Source organism: Oryzias latipes, chromosome 16, assembly GCF_053564925.1.
Source record: "Oryzias latipes strain Hd-rR chromosome 16, Olatipes_Hd-rR_3.1".
NCBI lineage: Eukaryota > Metazoa > Chordata > Actinopteri > Beloniformes > Adrianichthyidae > Oryzias > Oryzias latipes.
In genome coordinates this window covers 14,134,567-14,160,080 of record NC_136252.1, presented here as the reverse complement: position 1 = coordinate 14,160,080, position 25,514 = coordinate 14,134,567, and the positions used below count along the sequence as shown (strand labels likewise).

The following is a 25,514-nucleotide window of genomic DNA, read 5'->3' as shown; positions in this document are numbered from 1 at the left end:
TTTCTGAGAAAAGTCCCGGGGATTTGATTTGATTCGGGAGACCCTTGGTTGGCTGAAAGTGAACCATTGCAACTTCAGCCGCCGCTTCTTTGGTAGCAGAATTAGCTCAAACGAGCAGCGATCATAAGGAGCGAAGCGCGAAGAATAAATCTAATCAGGTGAAAAGATCATTGGATGAATAAAAATAAACCCTCAGATCCCTCCACATCTGCATACCTGATGTTTTTTTTTCACTGTGTCGACTCATTATTTAATGTTTTAGAGTTTAGGTAAAACTAGATTTCAGGTCATCTAGTTTATGTGTTGTTTTCTTGCAGAGAGACCCAGGATCATCTGAACAAAGAGAAGCTCCACATTGCAGGTTCAAACCATCAGCCTCCTCATTCCTGGATCCATCATACTCCCTCCTCAAGATCCAATTGAATCGGTTGGTTCAAGAGGGCCCCAAGTCCACAATTTTTCAAAATAGAGATACAGTAAACCTTTGTTTTTCGCGGAGGTTACGTTCCAAAAGGAACCCGTGATAGGCAAAATCCGTAAAGTAGAAACCTTTATTTTTTTTACAATTATTTTACACTTAAATACTCTATTATACATTGAAAAGATAGAACAAACCATTTTACAGGCTCAAGCATTTGTTTCACAAATAAAAGTACTTTAGAAACAAATAGCCTCTGTACTGTACTGTACCCGAGTAATTGGATTAAACGGGAGAAAATTTTAAATGATTATGAAAAAAATACAAAGTACAGTCAGACAAATAGTGACTCAGGTGTATTTCACTGCTCTTCAGACTGAGCCGCGGCATCCTGACTCCGCTCTGCAGTGTTTTCTTTTTTTTTGAAGCCCGCGGTGCAGGTGTGTTTTTGCGGGAGAAGAACATAGTGATAGGCAGTTGTTGTCGCTCTTTTTTCTATGGGTTTTGGAGAAACTCGAAATTGCAAGAAAATTTGTAAGTACGTAATGTAAATTTGGCGAGATGTTTTACGTACGTGTGCATATTAAACTGCAACGTTATTGACGCGCAGGTAGAGAAGAAGCGAGAGAAAGAATGCAGAACACAATCCGTGAAGTAGCGAAACCATGAAAAGTAAACCGCGTTATAGCGAGGGATCACTGTACTATATGTTCTATGGTCTTCAAGGGAAACGCTATCTGATTCTGTGCAAAAAAGTCCCAAATCTGTATTAACTTATTGACTATATATTGACATTTAAAATGCATTAAGTGTATAATTCCTGGACTTGGGCCTCTCTTGTATGGGTTCTGCTTTATCCCATAGATGGCAGCACTAGTTATCCAATATGGCAGCGCCCCTGTTTAATTCAAGAAGGGCCCAAGTCCAGAGACTTTAGTTTGCTAATCCTCTGAAATTATAAAGATGAAGTGCTTCATATTATAGCATTTGTAAGCTATGAACTGGTGCCAAATCTGGGTAAAGTATTAATCATTTGGTATAGCCTCCCTTTAAGCTATGCACCTAAAATCATTTCCTGGAAAAACAAACCTAACCGATTTAATTCATTTCCAGTTATATCTATAGATATATCTATGTATTTAGTTATATTTTATAATTATAACAGAATAGCAGGGTATGAGAAACAAAGCAATCCTGGTTGTCGTTACTGCAATGACATTGCGTGAACAACCTTCACAAGGACGTTACCGTGTTGGAAGTTTCTTTTTTCCCAGTCTGTGCCACTTGGACCGGGGTCGAGCCCAGCGGAACACACGCCATGGCGCGAGGAACAGCAGACAGAAATACAAGTGATGCAACATATTAAGTTGGACAAGAAATCCTTTTAAAAACACAGGGGACGGCCCCCACCACCCCACCAGTGCCCCCCCTGTGTAATTAGTGCCTTTTTTTCAGGATTTGCAGCAATGTTTTCATCAGTGTGGAGCTTTTCTAGCCTGGGCTCAGAAAGGAAAAGTGAAATTGGGGGAGAGGGGGTCCTCTGTGGCTTTTAATAGTTCTCATCTCTCCCCTGGACTCTCCTTTAATTGCTCTGCTCTGCCTGCAGGGTCATTATTACTCTGATCGAGAGCAAACCCTGTTTTTCCTTTCTTTTTTTGCCGCTTTTCATGAATATCATTTCGCAAAACAACAGCTCTGAGGTTTTTCCGGCAAAAGAAATCAGATATGAACGCCAGCCCCGTATGTAAATGTGGACGCCGTGTTGGTATTAACAGGCCGCGGTATCTTTCATACGCAGGACTTTCATGCCTTTAACAAATCTGACATCCAAAGCACTTTGAAGTGTGCAACCCCCCCCCCACCCCCATAACGCCCCACCCCTATTTAATTGCTTTAATCAAGCAAAATGTCTTTTAAGGGGTCGAACTGTCACCAGTCTGACTGCATTAGCTAATATCTAGGACTTTTAGAAATCTTTTGAGTCCTTCCCCGTCGATTGCAACAACAACAAAAAAGAATATGACACATTAAAGTACAAAGTGATCATTTTGACACATTTTACTCCTAAAGAAAAAGAAAATGGGGAAAGTTTTCACAAAGTATCTAATGTCATGATTAAAAAAAGGATATGCTCAAAGGGTGTGAAGAGAAAATGAATGTGTTCTTTCATTCCGTCTTAAATATCGTTGCAAACATCCAGCTTCACAGGGATGTGTGTATGTGTGTGTGTGTGTGGTGGGGGGGGGGGGGGGGGGGGGCTACAGGGCCATCGAACACTCTCCACAAAGTAGCTGCATGAAAGGCAGAAGCTTGCCTCCCTTTTCGGAATCTTTAGGTCCTCCTCTGTGAGCCCGAAGCCACGTTTCTCTGGAGGCCTTCGAAAGCTCTGCCCCCAGACTCACACAGGCTTTCAAATGAATGACGCGACCTTTGACCCTGCAAACAATCGTCACGTCTGAGGCAGAGGTGCTGCAGCTCAGACAGCAAGCAGACGGTTTTTGTCTTTTGTTCCAACACCTGAAAAGCTCTGAAAGAAAAGAGACAGTGGTCTTTTCAAGGTGATTATGCTTTTTTAGCCAAAATAAAAAATAAACTGTGTTGTTTTCTAGAACATAGTTTCTGCAGAGCGGCAGGATTTCCTCAGAAATCCCCCTCTTAGTTGTGGTCAGGACTGTTGGTGCAGAGTAGGTCTGCCTCATTTCCCATCATCACAAAGCCAACCTGATATAAACGCTGCAACAACAAAAGTAATATTGGAGCTATCCAGCCTAGAGTTTGGAGAAAGATTCCAGCTCAGATGAGGAAAACAAAGACGTACACGGATCCATTGGTGGATGTATCAGCAGCAGCAGGAAAGGGAGCTTGTGGCTTGCCGATTGTAGATTTTACGTAACTGGAATCTTTTTTTTTTTTTAAATCGGCGCTTGTTCATCTGCTTCTAATTCACACTGTTTTGAATAAAGAAATATTCAGAAATACAATTTGAATCAAAATTTTCTTAACATTTGCAGTCCAACATTAGAAAAATGCTACAAGAACATGTTAAAAACACAATTTGCATAGGAGTGAGTCTTGAAATAATCAATGTTATTTTATCTAACATTCTGCTTACAGCCACACAAGGACAACTGCAGTGGAAGTCACTCAAACTTGTGCGCCGGAAAGAAAATGACACAACAAAGGCTCACAAGTTCTTTTGCCAATTATATAGCGCTTTCTTACCTTCCTTGAACGCCCAAAGCGCTTTACAGTCACAGTCCCATTCACCCATTCACACACATTCACACACTGATAGCGGCTCCGCTGCCAAACACTGGTGCCAACCTTCCATCAGACATCAAGGACACTTGCAGGAATCAATCCTGCAATTTTTTGATCAGAGGTTGACCGCCTTACCACCGCACCACTGCCGCCCACATGTTTTCCAACCAGCCTGCCATTGAAGCTTCTTATTGGCTAAACACACCTGATTAGGTAATCTGGAGCAGGTGCAAACCAACTGGAAGACCTGGGGTCTGACACCCCCTGAACTAAAAACTGCTGTATTTTCCAAAGACTCAACATTGATGAAGAAGCATGTTCAACTATTTTATGGTTGCCAGGCAACCATAAGAGGTTTCGTAATCTGCTCTTAAGCTTGTAACTGTAGACCTATGATGCTGGAAATGATGGCGGCTGTGCTAAGCACTCGTTTAGTTTGTTGCACCACAGCATTTGCAATGGTTACGCACGCGTCCGCCCTGCGGACGCCAATCACCACCGGTGTGGAGAGAACAGTCAGTGGATTCGGATGTGGACCGCCATCCGTCATTTGGTAAAGTCTGGTGTAGAGGATGCAATGATCAAGAACAAACTGTTGCACGTTGCATTGTCAGTGCTGAGTGACAAGGACATGTGTATTTTTGCATTTTTATATTCATTCTACAGCGCAAAAACTGAATCTTAAGTAAAATGACAATTGTTTAAAAAAATAGTATCAAGAAAGGTTTTAATAGTAAAATAAGTTTAAGTAACTTAGTTGAAGAAAACATTTCTTAGTGACAAGATTATTTTCTGAAATTAGGAATTCTTGGTAATATTGAATTTTCTTAGCTCTTTGGGAGATTCTTTGCGTATTTAAAGATTTCTTTTTTTATTTTAGGATTTTTGGACTGATTTCGATGGAGCCTGTTGTTACATTGCACCACTACTTTTTTAAAAGAAAGAACTTTTCAAGCAGAAATCTTTACTGGTGTTTTGTTTGTTTAATTGCTGCCCTTCTGTTCGAATTGGACAATCATTTTCTCCAGCTACATATTTTCTTTTGACAGATACTGCCTTAAATGGGATCAAGAGAAGATTTCGCACCCAACATGTGACTGACTGCCAGCAGAGCAGCAGTGAAACGCTGGTTCACCTTAAAGCAGCTCTTATTTTGCACTTGACTAAACAGCAAGCTCGGCAACAGCATTCTCGCACATATTTCTCCAAATATCACAGGCGGTCTTTAGAGCAATGACATAACGCAGTAATGTGGTTAGAGAGTCTAAAAAAGCCCATTTTACATTCAATTTTCTTGCGCTGCGCAGTGGGGAGCCTGCAGGCAGGACTCTCAAAGCAGGGCAGCTGTAATGGTTGCAGAGCCGTTGAAACAATTTGTCATGCAAGCTTTGAAATACACAAAAAGAGATACAAGGCAAAGCCTTTTTTTGGTGTTGAAATGACACAGAAGGGAGCAGAGGCCCTTGATGTTTACATATTCCTTGAGAAACGAATGTCTTCATGTATCTGCACGTTCATCTCTTTACTCTCTTTTACAACAAAAACTGACTCCTTTTTGTCCATGTGATGCAACACGATATTCTCAAAATTACTACAGATTAGACTCAGTGAGCTTTTATAAAAGAAACTCCGATTATTTAGCTATAATTGCACTCAGAGATGACCTAAATCACGGGGAGCATCATCTACTTTTTCTTGATTAAACAAGAGTTTAGGCCAAAGTGAGGCAGACATATGGGTACTTAGTTTGATATATCAGACAAAAAAAAAGATCAAATGTTTTTTTAAAGCATTTTTCTAAACAAGTGAGAAAATGAGCAGGGTTTTAGGTCGAAAACCAACAGATTTTAATTCAGTTTAACTTCAATTGCACTATCCACTTCCCTTCTGTCTACTGCACTGTTTTCTCAGCTTATAGTATTCATTTATAAAGTAAGTTGGACCGTTTAAACATGAATGATCTCCTCCTGTGGTGTCTGGGATAAACTACATTGGTTAACTAAAGGCGAACACGTGAAAATGAAGTTGTAGTACCAAAACAACAGCAGTTTAGAGGTGGTTATCCTTTAGTCCTTTTGTCTGATCTCCTTGTTCAACTAAAAGGTTTAATAAGGACAAATGAATAAACAATGAATGATGCAAACTAGGAACAAACTACATGTATCATAACTAAAAACACAAAAAAAGACACTCAATGTGCCTTATAGTTTGGAGTGCCGTATATTTGACATTATTTTAAAAAACAGACCATTCAGTGATAGTGCACCCTACAGTGCAGAAAAAAAATGGTACAATGAATTTGATCTAAATGAGCACAATCATGGATGTGCCCGTTCAAGTTATGCGGGAGCTTCTGACTCCTAGAGATTCAATTCTAACTGAGTTCATCATCAGACATTGATGTAACATGTATTTTAATGTTCTGTTCCAGATTCTTGGTTTCTCTTTTTTAAAAATTTGATTTATTGTACTTTGAGACGTTACTGAGAACTCGAAGCAAGAAGCTTATGCCCCCCCCCCCGAATATTTTCTACATTACAAATACGCTCTTTTTCCATCAGATTGTGATTCTCAACGTTTTGAATAAAGAAATATTCAGAAATGCTATTTTTATTTTCTTTCTTCTTGTCCTCCTTTATCACGTATAAAACGGCAAAGACACATTTCCATCAGAGTGGGTCTTTAAGTTCAATAAAGGTCAGGTCAGTTCATTTAAAACAAAATTTCTCTACATTTCTGAAACTGTCATCACTTTTCAAAATCTGAAAAAACCAACAACATGGAATTGATCCCACATTGAAACTCATACATATCATGATCAATATAGATATGAACCACTTTGCTAAGATCACATCCACATATAGGAATCTTCAGAAATGTCAATAAGTCAGAGTTTGCATCGATTCTTACAGTCACATCCCTCAGGTCAGTTTGAATTATTGGTTTGCAGGAGGTCAGACTTCCTTCTGCAGAACCTCACCTTGTCAATACATATCACTGTATGGTTTGCATTTGGCGTGTTGTGTGCGTGTGTGTTTGTGTGTGTGCACATGCATGCCGGCAGACCTGCTCCAGGGCCTGTTTGAGCAGCAGATGTGTGAACAATCCTGCAGGGAAGAAAGCCAGTCCATTGATCCAGAGCACAGACACATCAAAAGATCCATAGGAGAAGGAGTGGAGAGGCAGAGGAGGAGACCAACAGAGATCACAGCTTTCATGAAATCTTTATTCAGTAAAGTCAAAATTTTAAGGGGAAAAAAAAAAGAAGAAGAACACTCAGAAGGATGGTCTTTTATTCAGAAAAAAAATAAAGTGGGAAACCTACAGAAAGACAATAAAGCAGAATTCATTACAGCGAAGTGTTTGGCTGGAGGTTTCAGATGTTGTAATGCTCTGGCAACACACGTTCACACATAGATCCTGGATTGAGCAATTTGCCAAATCTCTGGGTAGCAACAAGAGCCCGGCACTAAAAATACTAGAATAAAAACAAGACCGTGGGCAAAACAAATTTATAAAGACGCTTTTATCTCTCAAAAGAATGTTTTTTTTCTTTTAGCGCTCAAAAGACACACATCCAGGAAGATCACTGCCATTAACACGTCTCCGTTTGTGCAACACAAATTTAAAAAATCCTCATTGAATCAGATAAAAGGAAGAAACACCTTGACTCTTTCAGCCACGCGCCAAACTTTCTTATAGCCGTGTGTTTGCCGGCGCCATTAGGTTAACATTTGAAAGGCCGTGTATTTCTGTTTTCATTCCGGCCGAAGCATCGAGTTTATTTGAAAGCGCGGCGATAATAAAAGGAGACATTTGTCGTGTTTGAATGATAATTACTGCTGGATGGAGGAGAGGAAAAGGTTGTGCTTTGTAACCCGAGCTCCATGGTGAGGAATCCTTCAAGGCTATTAGTGCTAAAATATCTCCAGATAAAGATTTATTTTAGTGGAGTTTTCAGAGCAGACCTCAGCAGCTGCTCAATCTGATCATGAGCTGCTTATTCCGGCTTTTTCTGAACAAACTCTGCATTTCATTGTAAAGTTGACTTGAACTTTTTGTCTCTGGTTATCGGTAACCATGTTTGTTTTCAAAAATCCTGCAACAAAGTTATTAGTTTTTATTTATCTGATTCCATCTGTTGACTGTCAGCTGATGCAATCGGAGGCAACCTCTCAGCCTCAACCCACTTTATTACACACACACCCAAAATTCAAACGCTCACTCTGCACGGGCTAACTGTAGTTTAAGAATAGATGGCGTGATTTCGCCGCAGTACCCGTTTTAAGCTCTTTTCTGTCCCGCCTCCGTTCCTCCGGCCTCCTGGTTTCAGCCTCCATATGGAGCAATACGGTGTAAAACTAGCGCATGTTGAGAGCAAGCTGGGTGGAAAGACGACAAACGCATGCAAGGACACAAGTGCACACAAAGTGAACGCAGGGACAGCAGACGGGACAGGGGCCGTGCATCTGCTGCTTAATTAAAGAAGGGGGGGAGGGCGCACAGGAAAGACAGAGGGGACAGGAAACAAGTCTGCTGTAAACACGAACAGTGAGTGGAAGCTGAGGAAGTTTTCAAAACGCAGAAAAAAGTACTTTAGCCTTTGTCCTGTAATGTTAAGTCTGAATTATGTTTTAAGATTACAAATTTAACAGATGGTTTTCTTTACTGAGACTCTGAAAGCCAAATTCCCCCCCAAGAAAGGTGGCTGGTACAGAACATGGCTTGTGGATTTGGAGTTAACCCTGAATTTACGCCAGTCCGTCTGCGGTGCATAATGAGTCCGTCTAAAGACCGTCAGTTAGTTTACATTGTCTCTGTGGCATCTCCGGTCCATCTTCCTGCCCTCTTGGCTCACAGAGGAGTGGTTTGTCCTGCCCCCCCGTCACAAGTAGTTCATCCCGCTCTCTTCTCTCATCCAGAACTTAAGCAACCTGGCCCCATGCCATGTCCTTACTTACCGAGTCCTTGTAAAATGCATGTTTTGTTTCATAACCCTTGTGCTATCTTATGGGGTCCAGATGACCCCACCCTTACATTGACCATGACAAAGGTGGATAAAGGTGGAGAGGATTTCATGTAATTCATGGACACCAGTCAAGATCACAAATCATTGAAGAAGAAAAAAAGGTTCAGAGCACTGTCTTGTGGGGTCTAGATGACCCAACTCCCAATGTTAATGTGCCTCAGATAGCATAAAGGATAGATAATGTTTTTATTTATTGCGTCGGCGCATCACCTTGAATATAAAATAACATTTTATGAAGTTTAATTTTGAAAGTTAAAAGGAAGTTTTTGTTTCGAAACCCGACGCCAGCCGAGAGACGTAGTCTCTCCAGTGTGTCCTGGGTCTTCCCCGGGGCCTCCGCCCAGTGGGACATGCCCGGAACACTTCTCCAGGGAGGCGTCCAGGAGGCATCCGGACTAGATGCCCGAGCCACCTCAACTGGCTCCTTTCGATATGGAGGAGAAGCGGTTCTACTCCGAGCTCTCCTCGTTCTCTGCTTCTTCAAAAGAGGGCGAGTCAGTGGGATTGAGGAGATCCTCGAAGTATTCATTCCACCCCCCGACAATGTCCCCAGTCGAAGTCAACAGCCCCCCACCTGCACTGAAAATGGTGCCTGTGGAGGCCAACCGATAGTCCTTCTCCATGGCCTCACCAAACTCCTCCCAGGACCGAGTTTTTGCCTCCGCAACAGGTCAGGCCGCAGCTCGCTTAGACTGCAGATACCTGTCAGCTGCCTCTGGAGTCCTGCCAGCCAGCCAGGCCTGGTAGGACTCTGTCTTCAGCTTGACGGCATCCCTTACTTCCAGTGTCCTCCCCGGGTTCAGGGGTTACCGCCGCGACAGGCACCAGAGACCTTGCAACCACAGCTCAGAGCAGCAGTAGAGACAATGGAAGTGGAAAACATGGTCCACTCGGACTCAATGTCCCCTACCTCCCTCGGTACCTGTTTGAAGTTCTACCGGATGTGGGAGTTAAAGACTCCCCTAACGGAGGGCTAGGCCAGACGTTCCCAGCAGATCCTCCCAACTTTTGCAAAGATGAATGTGCGTAAAAGAGGAAAGCGTTTTGCCGATTTCTTAGCAGAAACTTTCTCCTAGAAAATGGCACAGGTTTTTTTTTTTTTTTTTGGCTAAAAATGGCATAATTATAATTCAAAGACCACTGGGAAAAGAAAATCCGAGTGGAAATTTAACAGTGCAGAAAAGTTTTTATGTGTTTATGAAATTCAAGAAACACGACAATAGCTGTTCATTTAATCCCTGAAAAGAGGTGGAGTCATCATGTCCTTTCATAGAATTTAGTTTCATTTATAACCATCTTTTTACTTTAAATACAACATTTAAAAGAGCTGAAAATGAACGTTTTATTTATTTATTTTTTAATAAAGTTACCAGCTCAATCAGTTTAGAAAAGTGTTTTGATCCAATCTTTAATCAGAAAACTGGAATCGAAAGTCAGCACGGCAGGAATGCGTTTACATGTTTGCTGTAGAAGTAACATCCATACAGCGAGTTTTACTGACCAGGTCACTCTGGGGATCCAGATCGCACGCTGAGAGCGTCTCTCTCCTCCGTGACTAAACGGGATTAAATCTGACTGGGAAGAAACAGAGATAACATTTAAAAAAAAAAAAAAAAAAAAAAAAAAGAGAGGAAGGAGGTGTCCGGGAGGATGGAGTGACAGAAGAAAAAGAGCAGTTCTAGGGGAAAAAGTGAAGTTCCGAGAATTAAAATGAATTTGTCAGACGAGGAGAGGATCAGAGGATTTGACTGAGAAAATGATGATTTAAGAGCTTGTGTGTTTGTGTTTGTGTCCATGAAGTGTGCATCTTTCCTCACAGTGTCTTCCAGGGTGCGAGTCACCTGACCTGCCCCCACCCCCCTCCCCCCCAAACAGCGATTTAAGAGCAGTTTTAGGATGCTTTAAAGACACACACACACACAGTCAGGAGGGTTGCATAAAAGCACAGGTCAGCAAGATGTGGCGGTACTAATCGAGCCAAGTCTAAGAATATTTGTAGGAGCATTACTTAACCACAGCAAGACAGAAACTCCCTTTTATGTCTTCATCCCAGCTTTCCTTGAGGCTTATGCAGCGACCAGAGCACACGCTTACCTGCAAATATGCCACACTGCTTTAAAGAGATCCCGTCTACGTCATATCAAAGCACCTTTCTTGGGAGGGGGTTAGATTCTCTCTGAACAGGGCTTGTAGGTTTGATCTTTAAAAAATAAAAAATAGAAAAAAAAGTCCAGTTTTCTTGATTTTACCACCTGCTGCATAGATACTGATGATCGTGGTCAGTGTGCATGAATATTGCTGGATGCTTTCAGCATGAACCCGTCTGCTGCATCCACTGCAGCCTCTTTCAGTTTGATATCAGATCCAGATATTATAACTAATTTAAAAGTTTCAAACATTTTAACCCAAAAGTTAAAAAAAAAAAATATTTGCAAAAATCTTCCGAATTTTGCCATAAAAAGACAATTCCTCAGGATGCCTTATTTACTGAAAGGACTGGTGGTGTATCACCTTCCCCCATTTTCCATGAGGGAAGGTGGAAAATGTGGACAAGAGAGTGGAAGACCACTACAAATGAAATCATTAAAAAGTACATTTGATGAGTTATAATTATGAGTTTTCAAAATAAAATAAGAATTTTCTCGTCATAGCAGGAGAACAGCACGGATTCTGGCTTAGGCCCGGACGGCCCAGATGGTCCGTCATTCATGACAAAGGAGCGTAGCAAAGAATTTAGGGGCTAAAGATTTCATTTAAAAATATGACTTTTGTTATTTTTGCAATGCCTAAAGAAGCTTGTGTTAGTGGTTTCTTAATATTTGTATCATCAAAGACACATTTTGACTCAAAAATGGGAGGGGAAGCCAGGGGGGCAAATCTTACTGCCCCGCCCCCTGATGCTGATCCCTAGCACTCGGCGAAGAGCACAACCTTAAGGAAGAATCTAGGACGCTCAATGTCTGGGTGGATGAAATCCACGGACCCAATAGAATCGCCTTTATAACCTCTTTGCTTGAGCTTTGGAACCTGGGTTCAGCCCTGCAACTCTTTAAAAAAAATTCCACCTTTGAACTCCAAGAGATAAAAAAAAAAAAAAAAACTAACCCTGTTCTAACCCTAACGGCCTCAAATAATGTCCTGCAGAGGGACTTTCCTGTGTCCACAGGTCTGAACCTGTGCAGCAGACACTCTGCACACCCAGAGTGGGAAATGAAGAGCATGAGGAAACGGCGCCGTTCCAGGGCTTTCCTCATCCTGCTCTGAGCAGTCTGGAATCGATTTGCTTCCAGCTGCACTTTGACTTTTTTTCCCCTTTTTTTCTTTTTTCTTTTAAATCAAAGTAAATAGTTTGCTTTGTAACAGATTCACCTGATCTTATCAGCACAACCTCAACCTGAACCTAACCCTCAGCTCTTTCTAGTGGTGTGAGAGTAAATTCTGGTCATTCACAATCCTGCATATATGCAGAGACAACAGCAATAAGAAAAAAAGCCAGGAGGCCGCTCAGGCCTTCACATGTACTGCTTATGGAAGAATTTCCTTCAGATTCAAGCTGTGTAGATGTTATAAAAAAGATTTTGTTGGTGAAGTTAATTCATGACATTTGGACTTGCTGTCCTCTCTTCTAAAAATGTTTCCCCTCTCATCTCAGTAGCTTCAGTCCTCACCGATTATTGACTGCATAGGAGAACTGGACTGAGTGAGTGTGATGTCATCCATAGAAGTCAATTGACTCAACGTTTCCTTGGCGACCACGACCACCAGTCGGCTGTGAGTGTGTTGGAAGTGCACACCCCTACCACTAAAAGCGGGCAAACCCTTCGAATGTTTGACATTAGACCACCTATTTTACTGACACCATCTGATTGGTCAGTTTATAACTTGAATAACTTTCACTATAGAAAAAAAGTTGTGGTAAAAATGCTTTTAAAAACTTGGTAGCAGAGCAAGAATAGTTATTCAGACAAATGCAATGAATACAATAGCCGTTTATTTTCTAGGATTTTGGCTTCTTGGAACCAGCAGGTACTTCCTGTCTGGAACTGGACAAAGGAGGGTTCAGTCAGTCCAGTTCTTATATACAGTCAATGTCATCGATACATGCTTCAGTGCTTTGATAAAGTATTGATATACTTTATAAAGTATTGCCTCAAAAGCACTTAAAGTGAAGGCTGAAGCACAGCAGATAATGACATTACTGTCAGCTTTCCCTCCAGATGGGGACTACGTGGATGATTCATTCAGCATCAGCTCTGCATGAAAGCGATGAACCTTAATTCAATATCTAAACAAAATCATCTTCAATTTAAAAGCAGCAGAAGTCTCGGCTGCGCGCCTGAACCGCCTCCACCTGCGGTCTGCACGACTCCGCAGGTGGAGCCCAGCTCGGACTCCTTCAGCCCATCAAAGTCACCTCTCATTGAATCAGAAAAGATGCACATAAATCAATCTGTCTAGTCAAATTTCAAGTTTTGGGTTCTTCCCGTTCGGGTGAGGGAGACTTGATGGGTTTTTCTGAGCCTTCCTGCTGTGAGTCCACACAACAGAGCAGCTGAAACGGAAGGCGTGTTGACTTTTTCTGGACAAATAAGAATTCGATCCATCATAAATTCTGATGACTGATACAGACGCTGACATTTTATAGCGCTTGTAGCTTACAGAGACTGTCGGGAGGAATCGGAGAGGCCGGAGGTATTCTGATAAGGGGAATAAATCAAGCAACACTCTGAGAGTTGAAAATAAAACTTGGCACGGCTTATAAATCTTTAGGGACGCGAATGAAGCAAAGCAGAAATAAGATATCAGAGCTTCGGTATCAAAAGGCAAAGCCGTGCCAGCTCAGAAATGCTCCCACTTAAACCTGGGGAATAAAAGAAAAAGATGCACAAAAAAAAGAAGACGATAAAGAGAGAAAAGAAGAGCAGAAGAAGAGATGGAAAAAGAGGCAAAGATGCATGGGGCTTTTTTGTGCAACTTGATTGCAAACAAGCCAGCTTGTCGAGACAAAACCAGGCAATTAATATTCAAGGAATACCTTTCCTCTTAAAAAAAGAGTAAAAAAGCGTGGGTGGGGGTGTGGGGATATTGAGATTTTTCCCTCCCTCTGCTGCACAAGGATCCGTTTTGTGAGCTTAGGCTATAACCAGCTTGAAATCACTTTGACAGCCTGCGCTATCTCACAGCCTACATGCACAGGCACACACACACACCACAGGGAATTTTAATTTCAACCTGTGAAATTGTAATTGCCTCTCCTGTAAGAGGCAAAGGATTGTGGGAAGGCTGAGCGAGGCAGCCGGTATTCTGTATCCCTCCATTATTATCCATTTATTGATTTACGCTCTTCGTTTTGTTGCCGTTCTCCTTCCTCCCTGGGCTGCAGTCCCGCCCGTCTGCTGGCAGAGCTGACGCTGAACTGGCAACAGAGGAAGAAGAGCAAAGGAGGAGAGGAAGAACGTGGAGAGCAGAGGAGGAGAGGAAGAACATGGAGCAGAGGAGCATCACGCCGTGAGAACCCCATGACATAAAATAATGATAGGACAATATCTTAAGGGAATTTAGGAGCTGCTATTATTATTATTATTATTATTTTTGTGCTTCTGTTCACTTTTCATTTGCGACTCCTCCCGCTTGAAGGCCACCCTGCAGATGACTCCTCAACTCTGCATGTGTGCTTGTTGTGTTGCATTTTGTTGGGGGCAGCTGCCATCAAAGTTGGATTGGAAATGGAAAAATAAATCAAATGTTCTGAAGCTGAAATGTGCACAAAAGCTTGCACGTGTATATAATCAGGAAGTCTTTCTGTACAGCCCTGCACTGTCTAACATCAGCTGGGAGGGACATTAAAGAATCTTTTTCTCCCATCAGAACTTCAAACATTGAATATGTGAATGTGCTCGTTGTGGACGGCTTTCAGTGCTGAACATTTTTGTTTTTTACATTTTCCTTCTCTATTCCATCGTTTTGTGTACGAAATTCAAAAACTAAACTCCTAAATATCCTTCAGATAAACATGAGTTATCATAAAACCTGAACTCAAATTTAAAGGCGTACCCAAAAGCCTTATTTATTCAAAAATTGACAGTGCGCCTAATACTTAGAAACGCTGCCCTATGGATTTATTCTGATTGTGTTTTCTGATGTCTAAATGATCTTGAAGGGCAGACGGCGCTCTGTAATTGTGAGTGTGCAAAAGCAGCTACTAACACGGTTGGGAGTTAGCATAACTAGCGTGAAACATTTTTTAACCACATTAATCGTTTTTTTATGCATTACAAACGAAGTGTATGTCCGAATTCCCACCCTAACCCCTTTGTAGTGCTCTATATAGTGGTTTCACCATTTTGTAGTGCGGTCCAAATCTACAAATTCCAAAGTCTTGTAAAACCGCGATAAACCAGTATTCATCAAAAATTGACCACAATGCATTGCGTTGGAACATTTTTTACCAAAAAGATATATTGAAATGCATTTTTTTAATAAACCATCCACGTTTTTATCTTCGGAACAGAGTGGACTTAAAAAATAATGGTTGCAAAATGCTAAGCGCAATTAGATTTTGACTTCATGAAATCGATGACGTCATGTCCGCCCTTTAAAAAAAAAAAGAATTGTGAGCATGATATCCCAATTGCTTTTAAAATCCACGGGACTACATATTCCTGCACTATATAGTTTTTTAGTAGTTAGGGGTTAAGGTGGGAATTCGGACACACCCATAGTGTCTTCCAATTTGGACGTTGCTCCCACTTAATGACGTCATCAATAGTCACCGGTCACTACGTTAGCGTTTGTAAATGCATAACATTGTTTTTTTAACTTGAAAAATGTCACGTTAGCGTGCCTCCAAGGCAACGTCAATGTTGGGAGTTGGGTCATCTAGACCCACTAGACAGTGCACTGAACCATTTTTCTTCAATGATTCTTGATCTTCACTGGTGTCCATGGATTACATGAAATCTTTCCACCTTTATCCACCGTTCTCATGGTAGGGAGAACACGTCAATGTAAGGGTGGGGTCATCTGGACCCCACAAGATGGCACGAGGGTTAAAACAAAAACTCATTACTTACATTTGCATGTAAACTTCTGTGCATCAGAGCACACCCACATGAAGAAAAGCTCTTTTCTTCCGCAGCACAGTGTGACATGGTACACCCTCCCCCGCGAAGGTTAGCCCTTCTAACATTTATTTTGGGGCATTTGGACAACCCTACCCCTCCAAATGCCCCTACAATTGGAGGGGTAGGGAGAAGCCGTAGACGTAGGGGAACAATTCGGATTCGACCAAAATCTCTTCATTTGGTTTTTTTACCATACTTCACTTCTCTGAGTAAGTTAGATTTAATAGGAAAACATTTCGCTTTTACACCACTGCATATTTGTGTTCATCAAAACCTTATCCGTATATAAAATACATCACTTGCTATTGATTCCAAGTTAGTTTTTCAAGGTAGATGCATTATTGGATTGACTTTTTAAAAAAGGCTGCTGAAACAGCTTCAATAATGTTTTTAAATGTGTTTTTTTTCCCTCAATTTTATTTCTGTGTGAAGAGTTAGTGGTTACCACAACCCAGTTGGGCAAAAGTTCAATGTGTACACCCCCCACTTGATGAATATTAAGAAAATTTAAAAAATTATGTCAGAAGACACGACAAACTACATAGTCTGCAGCACCGAGTCAGCAGCACAATAAGTGCTGCATCCGCAGAAGGATCTCTTTGCTTGTCCCACCTGTTGAAAGGAATTGCCTCACTGTGATTCCAAGTGAACTTTTTTGCTAATTTACACAAATATATGGGGTTTCAAATCAAAGCCTTATCTGTAAGGACAAAACTTTCTACCGGTTAAGTTCCAGTTTGATGCAGCGATATAACTCCAGTCTCTACCTGTTTTTTTTTTTACACTGTCTATAAACTCTAAATGCATACAAAGAGAATGTTAAAAAGCTATTTTATATAAAATAACTTTTTTTCTTCAACGTTTCCTTTATAATGTGTAAACAAAAACAAAAGCAGAGTGTGTGTCTGGAGAGACAAAAACTGCTTTTCAACTCTAAAGAAAAGAAAAAAACATTTAAAACAGCGAGTGACATTGCATTCCTTCATGCGTGTATCAAAGTGCTTTCGGGAACAATGCTGCTGCGGGGATGAAAATTGACTTTGGTCCCACTTCCCAGCGGTGATTACAAACTCTCAGCCACTGAAAGTCAAAGATGTATGGAAGTCCATCAAACACACAAGAACACAGACTCACACAGAAACACAAAAGAAACACTACGACTCAACTGGCAAAGCACCAAGACACTTAGTGAAGCCAATCTCTGCCTCATATGGCAGGCTGTGAATTCCCAGTGTGCTGCAGCGACAATCGTCCGCGCGTGTGCCCGTGTTTGCATGTGTGCATGTGCAGATAAAACCGCAGCAATCGCTGAACACAAGCATAAGGGCCACCAAAGTAAACGCTTGGACAAGCTGGCACGCAAACTCACACACATATACATACGTATATGATAAGAAATGGATATGCTTGCCAAGACGGCTTCCCTTCTGTTCCAGAAGGCACAGAGGTGCTTAGCAAACAGCAAACAGACCTCAGCCTATACAAATGGGAAGGCAGAGTGTGACAGAGGGAATGGTGGGAGGCAAAGACAGAGAGGAATGAACCGCGCCGGTCGCCAAAGTCGCAGAAATTAATTGGTCACACCCAAGCGGCCTTGCATTTGGATCCAGCAGTTCCACATTGGCTCGGGCTGAACGAAATTAGAAACTCCGTGGTTTTCTAACCTTTCAAGAGAAAAAATACATTTTCCAGAAGTTTAAAGAGTGGAAAGTTGTGTTTTTACAGGCTTTAAAACTTCCTATAAGCACAATTTTATTAGGATTGAAGCCCATTCATTCATGAATGCCATTTTTACCCATTTGTTGCTGAAAAATAGTCAGAAAATTTAGAATTTTTCTTGTCATAAAGACATAAAATCTACCAATAAATCTAGTAGAATTTTTTCTATAGTAATATTACTCAAAATAGGTGATATTCCCCCCATTAAGACAATATGAAATCTTAAAATTAGCTATCAACACTTATATTTAGGTATATTGCTCTGGAAAGGAGAATTAATTGTTTAAGGTATATTTGTCTTATTTATATGTCAATAACTCAGTGTTCAAGTTCAAAATCTGTCTGGAAAAAGTCTGTTTCATGAAAGAAGACCGCTCACCATCACAGATAAAACCTCCAGAAAAGTCAATAAAAACTTGTTTCAGTTGAGATGTTATTTAGAAGATGTTTCAAGTGTCTCCACAAGATATTCAAGATTTATTATCTTAATAAAATAAAAATCTATCTTAGTTACATCAACTGTCTTTAAAGCGCAGGGGTCTGCAACCTGGGGCTCCGGAGCCACATGTGCCTCTTTTACCACTCCATTGTGGCTCTCTGGTTAAAGACGAATAAAAATGTTTTTAATTCTATGAACTGTAAAGTAAAAAGTTAATAAAGAGAAAAAGTACATACTTTAACCTTCACAAACAACTGAAGAGCAGGACGTTTAACTTTTTGAGGCTCCTGACTACAATACCCATAATGCTCCAGCAATCTATCAAGTGATTCTGCTCCGTACTTTAACAAAGATACAAAAAATCAAAGAGAGGTCAGAAAGCACAAACAGAAATCTGACTTCAGGATTATATAGTGGATATTTTTATTTTTTGAATGAATTCAAGGAGTTTAGGTGCGCCTTACGGTTAAAAAAGATATGATAAGGGTCACATAATTGGCTCTGATTTAATTAGGTTATTTAGATTTACAAATTTCCAGCTGAGAAGCACCCAATCTGTAAAATGAATTGTGTTTTTAGTTTTCTGATCACTGCTGACGTTACAGTACCTACGACCAAATTTGCTGCATTCAGATGATTCTGGGCGTCTTTCATTTGAACCTCTGTCAAAAGTTAAAAACTGTTACATTTTTCATTAAACTGTTTTTTCTCTTTATGTTTCTGTTTTATTCTTGAAAAAAAAAAACACCAGTTCATTTGTATTAACCAAAATAGTAAATAGAGCTGCACAATATGAGGAAAACGCGCAATTTGCGATATTAGTGACCAATATTGCAATGACGAAATAACTTAGGATACATGAACAAACAGCAAAACAACCAAAAACGTCATTTCCATTTCACTGCAGCAGTGTGATTTAATTAAAGGGCTCCATCCGATTGGTCAACAACGTGAAGGGATTTATTTGATTCATTAAATACATAAAGCTGCCATAAGATGGTTCCAAGGTAACCATTTATTGCAATTTTCCCTTTTGGGATATGCGTATTGCACAGCTTGATATTGCAATAACAATACATTTGCGATGAATTGTGCACGCCTAATAGTAACAAAACCTCAAATACAAGTCAGTGTGTTATTTTTCTAAAAAGGTGCAGTAAGGCATCTATGGGCTGTTGTCGACCCAGATGGCTCTTTAAGTTTTGTAGGACGCAGATCTCTGATCAAGTGGGACAAGATATTTATCCTAAAAATAATAGATAAATACTTCATGCGATTTTTGCAGTTTTAGTAGGTGAGCACATACTCAAAAAGAAAGTAATAGAAAATTTATGTTTGTACATATCCTGACATTGTCTTAAGATAAAGATTTTGCACAGTGCAATTCCCCAACTTTTCCAAAAACACACAAAGTAGCCTGTGTTGTAAACTAGTGCTAAGAAACAAACTCAGCAAACATCAGCAAACACCGTTTCCCAGCAAGCAGCAGTCATAAAAAGGAGTACCCGTCACCCCCTCAGGGTGATGCAGGCCTCCTCCCCTCCAGACAAACTTTACTTGTTAATTTTGCCTGTGACAGTTGCTCAGCAGGTCTGTTGTTAACAATGAGACAAAAGGTGCGGTCTTGTAAACAACGGCGTCAATCGTGTTTGCCTCACAGCTGCAGCGTTCAGACGCCACAAACGTGTCATGGAAATTCTGAGCTCAAAACGGCACGAGGGAGAGAAATGTCAATTCCTAATGAAAGCGTTCAGAGGCATTTTGAATGACGGCTTGGAAAATTTAAAGAATTAAATTAACCTGGCAAACATCCAGATTAATTCTGCTTTTGCCCCTAAACTTCCCTTCTTTTCTTTTTTTTTGCCTTTTCAGGGGGGAAATCGAAAAAAAATTGGAAAACAGGAGCTGTCTGTGCTCCATACATCACAAACAGCTGCTTATATTCAAGTTCCTGTTAATACAATGAATAATTCATTCCTAGATAAACACATGCAGGAGCTACACTTATATCTCAGTGGCAGATAAAAGAAGACGGTGAAGAATTTACTTCGTTAGGCAGAAATGAAAAGGTCACCGCCTGAGATGGCAGCTAACGAGGATCTGTCAGCTCACCGTTAACGTCAACATCCTCTGTATTCATTAAAACTCCATCTCTGTTGCAGAAATCACTTTGTTTTTTTTCTGTCTCGCTGAAAATTCATTTATAGAAACGGGGCATCTTTTCTGTGAAGCTAAAGTTTAGCCTGCAGTGAACTGTGCTGAGCAGAGAGGAGGACTTCCAGCTGGGAGAAAAGGTTAACAACTTCACACACTTTGGTGTAGCTTTTTTATCAGACATTAAAGACAACAAACTTATTAGATCTAATTAATTATTATATAGCTTACTTTGGCTGTTTCTGAACAACTGAATTCCACTTTGACTTGAATTTTCCCATAAAACTTTGCTTACATTTTCTCTGTTTGATGAGTTTTAAATGACATTTGGTTCACTTCCATGTTTTGTTGCACCAGAGTAATGTAAAAGCTCAATTGTTTTTCTTTTTACTGCTAGTATGCAGGATAATTGGTTTCTGCACACTTCAAGACGCCCATAGGGACATCAGAGTAACGGAAAATATCAGAAATGTTCATTGTCAAAGCTCAAAAGGCTTTTGGATTAACATCTGATTGATTCTTAGCCCCTTGTTTTTAATTCAATCCTAACTTAAATGTATATCAACTGTATTTTTACAGAATTACACACATTGAAGACAATCAAATATGATCACATTTTTTGGGGAAAAATGTCTAAATCAGTGCGTCATGTCCACTCCCTTATATCTATTTATAATATCACCCTTTTTAATTGAGTTTTTTAAGGATGGACCGTTTTTACTTTTGTATTTCTTCTGGTTTTCATCAACATATTTGATCCTCTAAGACTGTATTTATTATCTCTTAAATATAAGAGCTTTTGGATGAGTTGTGGAAATGCAAGGAATCACTGCCTTTTTATTTGTGACAAACATAAAGTAGGTTTAATTCACATTTTTGAAAGCCGTAAACCAGGTTGGGCCCTAATGAAAGAAATAAAAACTTATTTTTGGTTCTAAAACACAAAATTTGACGCAAACCACACTGTAGTTTTCAGCATTAATGTAAAACGTAACATTCTTTCAATACAGCCGCCATGTTTTAGTAAATAGAAACAGATTCCTCTTCTAAGGTAAGGCCCCTTGAGGCCTCCAGCTGCCGACTATCTGCACAAACTAGGTGAGGAGATGAAGATGGACTCACCTTCAGCTCTCTTTGGTGACCAGCACTCTCAGGACAGAAAAAACTCCTTGGTTGCTTCAGACGTCTGTACGTCCAGCCCCCTCTTAACTTTAGGTATTTAGTGTTGGAAACTGTGGAAATTTAAATTCAAAATCACACAGCAACGTAAAGCCTGATAACATGCAAAAGACTAGATCTGTTTTTCCTTGAGGCAGACAAATCCCAACCTTCTCTGCTGCTCGCTCAGTCGAGTCTGTCAGCTCAGCAGGTGCAGTAGTGACATTTATGTGAGCTTCCCCACAACCTACAGATCAGCCGTGGGGACTGCATTTCTTTTTCCCAGCATTCCCTGCTCTGTCATGCTCCAATTGGATGGACACACCTGATCCAGGTGATCAGCGCTGAGCAGAGCGATGAGATCTGGACAGCGTGCAGATACAGATCCTTTTGAGGCCTGGACGTCCCCACCCTTCATATAAATTCAACATTACCTTCCATCCCACGGATCATCTTTTGATCAGCTGGATCACATGGATGTAGTCGTCTACAGGTGGATGCATCAAGAAACGCTGTAACAAAGTCACCAATCTGGTACATCTCACCATTAGTCTCTCAGTTCCGCTGACTGTTTCATCCAAAATAACCAAAACAAACAGCTCAGGTTGAAATGTATTTATTGACTTCTCATGTTTCTCACCTCTTCTTCCTGCTGCCCAAAGGACAAAATGGTGGCTATGGCCTTCACTTCCTGTTTGAGGGTTGGGCATAAGGAAGCACAGGGGGTTTGGATTTGTTTGATTACCTTTTTGGTTTGTAATGATCTGAGTTGTTCATCTATTTATGCCTGTTACTTGGGATTAAAAGGGGTTTAAATGTATAGTTTCCAAGGAAACTGCAACTTTTGTTGTCAGGTTTTTTATTGCTTGGTTAAAAGGACTTCCTTCCTGGGCGAGGCCAGCCAATTAACCATAGCCCAAAAAAGAGAGAGGACCTAGTGTGAGATAGCATGAGTTGTACAGCCAGTGTGGGTCTCCTGTCCAATAAAGAGTTCTGATCCTGTACTTTATGGACATCGGCCTCCTAAGTAAGATCCTAATTAAATCCTAATTTAAGATGAATTGTCTTTATATATGTCCTCCATCTTTAGGAAAATGCTACTAGAAAATGATTTTAAAAAAAAACACAAATTTTTATTGGAGAATGTCTTTCATGGTTCTTAAGTCTAAAGCCTTTTAAAATTTAGAAGACTTTGTAACGTGATAATTTAGGAAAGGTTTCCTAAATCCTAAAAAAATCATTTGTTTTTCCTCACTTTTTAACTATAATAATGCTATTTTTTTTTTTTTGTCTTTCTTTGAGGCACATTGTTGAATGACTGTCATACATATTGTAAAGCTACGTCCACAGCGAGCATGTGACGCGTGTTCAGGAATGCGCTAAACACGATCAGGAATGCACATTTAGCTAACGGTGTTTTGGAATGTTGCTAACCGGGGCTAGAAGCTAGGTGGGAAATGTTGAAGCCTTGGTGTCGTATAATTCCATCCGGGTAAAAAATGCAATTATTAATTCCTCCCTAATGATCAATTTTCAAACGGTGGACACTTCCGTGAATTAAAAGGAACACCATCCATCCATCACTGCCAAATCCAAGTCCCTGATTGGTCAAAGTGAATTCCACATGTTCAATGAGGTCGCGTTTTGTAGGTAGAGCCTGAAAACGATTGAAGAAACTTGCGTAGCTATGCGCGAGTTTTGAACGTGGAAGCATGAAACGCACGTCGCCCACAGCGGTGAGAACGCAGCTTAAGATGTCCTCCTGGCAGCTTTTCTTCAGGCACGTCCAGAAATTCAGCAAGTTTTCTGTCTTCTAAAACAGACAAAAAACCTTTGTCACTCATTGCGTATTCCTCTTTGGTCTTTTCAGCACCACTAAAACTTTCTCCTTTATTAGAGCTCAGACCACAAAGATTCGAAAGCACTCAAGTCCGTCAAATTAAATCACAAAACAAACACAAAAAGCAAAGGCACAGTAAAGCTCTTTTGTTTTGTCTAAAGTTTTTCAGTCTCACATTTCAGCTGCACAGATGACAAATTTACAGCAGCTGTCGCTGGGACAAAAAAAAAATCTCTGAACTCCTGCTTTTATTGAAAGCAACCGAAGTGAATGATGCAAAGTGACAAATGATCTTTGGATGGCGCTGCCTCAATATTTCACAGTAAGTGATGATGGTCCAAATGTAAAGGGAGTCGCTGCGTCCATATTTCACTGCAGAACAATGGAGTCGCTGACATTCACAGGGAGGAAATGTGCTTCCAAGGCATCAAAGGAGCTCCAGGATGGCTGCAGAAGAAAACAGCTCGGCTAGATGGATCTAACAAGCTTCACAGCTGCACAAATCATTTGATCACCTAATACAAAGTTGTCTGAGTGTGTGACACGCATCGTTAGGCCATGTACTACAAAGCTGCACTGTGTTACGAGTCTGTGAGAAAGAGAAAAACGCATCTACTCTATAAAAAGTACATGCATGTATCTGTCTGTCAAATCAATGTATGACATGCCAGCTTCCCTTGTTTCTAGCTTATATGAGGCTGTGTGTGTGTAGACAAGAGAGCGATGAAGACGAAGGCAAGCGACGCAGAGATGAGTCCCTCCTGTGTGCTCCAGCGGCATCACAGGGACCTAAAGACGCCACATGAGGCTGCTCTGGCATAAGCAGACACATTCGCAGGAGACGGCAAAAAAAAACATAACAAAATTGAAGGATGTCATTGCGCCTGGAACAAACACACACGCGCTGATAAAAGCGCAGACACAGTCACACAAACATGAGGAAAAGGAAAGTGGGACATGCAATACTGTTTAGAATCCATCTCCGAACAGTAGATGGCGACGGTAAACAGTAGAAAAAGAACAGGAGAGGAAGCCCCTCCCTGCTTGTTCAGTGTGAACACCACGGGTAACCGCATCACATGCCTGGCGTGTCTGTAACTTAAGACTATGATAAAAAACAAACTTTTTTACCAACTAGAGCAAATAAAAACGGAATAAAAAGTGGCATAAATGACTCAAGACTATGATGCTGTATCTTACACTTATAATATTAGGGCAGAACAAATGGATTCATTTAATTATAGAAAAAATTATAGGGAAAAGATTAGAAGAGTTGAGTGGTTAAGATACTCAATAAGAACTCTCCATTTCTGGGTTATTAAGAGAGATAAAACTAATAGACACCTAAATCATGCACGCTCTTTGAAACGAATGTAAGTCTGACTGTTAACGCGACCAATGCATTAACGTAAAGTGTTGGATAAAGGCGCAAAATCGCTTTTCTTTGCGACAGAATCAACCGATTTACGGTAATTTGGTAAGCTCTTCACGAATGGAAAGTGTGCTCTTCTCCACTTTGGATTCTGTTGGAATTGCGTTAATTACGTAAACGGTTGAAGAGTTACGATATTTCCAAGATCTTCAACACTGGAGCTAGAACTGGGTTACTGAAGGGGATAAAACTAGACGATGAGACTAAAACCATTACATTTAGCTAAAAACGAAAACTAGAATAATACTGAAAGATTTCATATGAGTAGGACTGCACAACAGTGCAGTGGTTAGCACGCTTAATACAAATTTTAGAAGGTCCTGGTTCGAATCCCGGCTGAGTCCTTTCTGTGTGGAGTTTGCATGATCTCCTCCTGCATGCATATTCTTCTGGGAAATCAGGGTTCCCCCACAGTCCACAACTATGCTACATGAGTTCTGTAAACAGCATTGATGATTTAAATTGTCACAAGGTGTGAACATGAGGGTCTGTGGTTGTGTGGCCCCGCAACAAACTAGGAAAAATAGTTTGCACCTTCATCAAACAGTGGCTGGGATAGGCTCCAGCAGTTCTGTGACTCCCAGAAGGGATTTTGAAAACAGTTGGATGGATAAAGTAAGACTACATGGTCCGTTACTCAAAAAAACTGATGAAATTAACACTGCCACTATCATCTATCATCTGACTTAATGTATTTTAGACTTTATGAAATGGATCTACAAGAACAAGAGTCATGTTTGCTGTGTGCTTCATGTTCTCCTCACACAGACAGCAGCTGACAACCAGCGATTGTTTCATTAAAGTCATGCATCATCTGAACAAAGGACCTGCAGGTCATCCCATCTCTTCCATGACGTCTCCATCATCAATGAATTCATTTTCTAGTTTGGTTTTTCTTGTTTGAATTCATTTTCATAGTCAGAGGAGTCATTAGACAATC

The 25,514-nt window shown here is 40.6% G+C and overlaps 1 long non-coding RNA gene across 1 annotated transcript in view; it reads right to left on the bottom strand.

The window, feature by feature from the left end:
* LOC144984532 (uncharacterized) overlaps positions 1–21,652 on the bottom strand; it is a 34,535-nt gene extending 12,883 nt beyond the window's left edge. Inside the window, exons 1-2 of the long non-coding RNA XR_013648293.1 lie at positions 21,473–21,652; positions 21,267–21,376 (exon numbers count right to left, since the gene is read on the bottom strand). This is a non-coding gene — a long non-coding RNA (uncharacterized LOC144984532). The remainder of the gene's footprint in view (positions 1–21,266; positions 21,377–21,472) is intronic.
* Positions 21,653–25,514: the final 3,862 nt, after the last annotated feature.